Source organism: Oncorhynchus kisutch, linkage group LG6, assembly GCF_002021735.2.
Source record: "Oncorhynchus kisutch isolate 150728-3 linkage group LG6, Okis_V2, whole genome shotgun sequence".
Taxonomy (NCBI): Eukaryota; Metazoa; Chordata; class Actinopteri; order Salmoniformes; family Salmonidae; genus Oncorhynchus; species Oncorhynchus kisutch.
The window spans coordinates 57874785-57877461 of record NC_034179.2 but is presented as its reverse complement, the minus strand read 5'-3'; the positions used below and the strand labels follow the sequence as shown (position 1 = coordinate 57877461).

The 2677-nt window shown below is 44.7% G+C and overlaps 1 long non-coding RNA gene across 1 annotated transcript; it reads right to left on the bottom strand.

Annotated features, from left to right (window-relative positions):
• Positions 1–311: 311 nt before the first annotated feature.
• Positions 312–2454, bottom strand: LOC116374418 (uncharacterized). The gene is made up of 3 exons (XR_004210344.1): positions 2173–2454; positions 1514–1580; positions 312–1232 (listed from the first exon to the last, which is right to left on the bottom strand). It is a non-coding gene; the product is annotated as an uncharacterized LOC116374418 (long non-coding RNA).
• Between the last annotated feature and the right edge of the window lie 223 nt (positions 2455–2677).

Sequence of the window (2677 nt, the reverse complement as noted above, 5' to 3'; positions counted from 1 at the left end):
TCTATTCTGTTTCTTTTTATCCCCAAAAAACTCCCTAGTCCTTGCCCATGACAAGCATAACCATAACATGATGCAGCCACTTTATATTCAGGACATAAATGTAATTTCTTTGCCACGTTTTTTGCAGTTTTGGAATAGTTTTATTCTGTACAGGCTTCCTTCTTTTCACTCTCTGACATTATGGGGTATTTGTGTGTAGAAAGAAAATACATCTAAATCAATAATCCTCTTAGCAGTAGCAGTGTAGGGGTGTGTACATGTGGGTGTAAGTGTGTGGCGTCAGTAATGAGTATGTGTGAGTAAGAGTGACAGTGAAGGTGTGTGTGTCTGAGTAGGTAGAGACCTGTGGAAGAGCATAGAGTCAGCATATAGTTAGCTGTTTAGGAGTCTGTTGGTCTTATCCTTGATGCACAGTATCGCCAGATGGACGGGAGCATGGAGAACAGTCCATGTCTCGAGTGGCTTGAGTTTTTGGCAATGTTTTGTGTCTTTCTCAGACACCACCTGGCATATATGTCCTGGATGGCTGGGAGCTTGTAAGGGTTATAGTTAGGGTAAGAGGTTAGTGTTTAGGGTAGGAATAGCTGACTAAACTGAACTTCACGATTTAGGATGGAATTGATCCGAGACTGATCCTCAACATGAGGGCCCCACAAGGGTACGTGCTCAGCCCCCTCCTGTACTCCCTGTTTATCCATGACTGAATGGCCACGCACGTCTCCAACTCAATCATCAAGTTTGCAATGACATAACAGTGATAGGCCTGATTACCAACAACAAAAATGACGAGACAGCCTACATGGAGGAGGTGAGGGCCCTGGCGGAGTGGTGCCAGAAAAATAACCTCTCCCACAATGTCAACAAAATGAAGGCGCTGATCGTGGACTTCAGGAGACAGCAGAGGGGGCACGCCTCCATCCACATTGACAGGGCCACAGGGGAGAGGGTGAAAAGCTTCATGTTCCTCGACAACCTGAAAAAGAAATTCAGCTTGGCCCTTAAGACCCCCATAAACATCTAGATGCACCACTGAGAGCATCCTGTCAGGCTGTATCTCCGCCTGGTATGGCAACTGCACCGTCCGCAACCGCAGGGCTCTCCAGAGGGTGGTGCGCTCAGCCGAACACATCACCAGGGTACAGTGCCTGCCCTCCAGGCATCCACAGCGCTCGGTGTCACAGGAAGGAAGGACCTCAGCCACCCGAGCCATGGCCTGTTCACCCAGCTACTATCTAGATGGTAGAGACAGTACAGGTACATCAATGCTGGGACAGAGAGACTGAGAAGCCGCTTCTATCTCCAGGCCATTAAATAGTCACCACTTGCCAGCCTCCACCCATTACCCTGCCCTGAACTTTAATCACTGTTACTAGTCAGCTACCACCCGGTACTCTACCCTGTACCTTAGAGACTGCTGCCCTACATAGTCATTGAACACTGGGCACTTTTAATCATGTTTACATACTGTTTTAGAGTTTTTTCCCCCCCCATATGTATATGTAGCGGTCTTTACATGTACCACAGGAGATCCAAGAAATGAAGAACGACACCACGGCAGTCTTCTTGGCTTTTATGCTGATCTGCAATGGTATTGTGAAAAGACAGGACAGGAAAACATCAGTCTCCAATGCATCTGACAAGTTGTTCTAAACAGGAGCATGAAGAAAAGGTAAAACACATATCCTGTCTCACATCCCCAATACATTGCTAGGTGCTTTCAGTGTTGACCTTATTAAAATACAATAACTAATGTACAAAAACACTGTAATTACAAACAAGCTAAAACGTGAAATCACCTTAATCCCATTGACCATAGAGGGTTAAAACTACATCTCCCACAATGCAACGCTATCATCAGTCAGAAGCTCAGCTAACTGTATGCATCACAGAAAGGCATGCTAGCTAGCAACAGCAATGATTTTTAGCACTCTGTAAACTATACACTGCTATGCTTTATCTTGGCCAGGTCGCAGTTGCAAATGAGAACTTGTTCTCAACTAGCCTACCTGGAAAAATAAAGGTGAAATAAAATTAAAAAAATATCAATAAAACTCTGAAAGTGACATGTTTCAATAGTCTCACACTCCCTTATAACAATATCTACAGCATCAAACTTAGGATGTTTTATTTCACGTTATGGACCTTTACAAAGGAGTCATTTGCAACACATACCCTTCACTCTGTGTTTTCTCGGGCTGAGGAGAACGGGAGCTACGGATAGTACTAGGGTGTTAGTAGGTGAAGTAGGCACCCCGATGAAATAAAATACATTTCATTAAATAAAACCCGAAGATGTTATCATTCAGCCACTGTAGCTGCCTACTTAACATCAACAGGCGGCACAAGTAGCGCAACAATAAAAATTAGACACCAAAAGTAAAGTTCCTGGCGATCATAGCGATCTGACTCCCCCCTTCTGTCTGAACTTGGAATATTCCTGTTCGCGGGCTTCGGCCATTGACCCTTAACCTGGTTGTTCTGTTCTGCGTTGCGTACTATTCTAATAATTTGACGTTTGATTAGGGTGACTAGACGTCCCTGTTTTCAAGGGAAGGTCCCCGTTTTTGGTGGCCTGTCCCCGGCTGGAGCTGTTCCTGAAAAATACCCCGTTTTTAAGTGTGCGTTAAAAACAGACCGCAAAGTTAAATATTTTACTTGGTAAGAAAGTGGCTTGAGT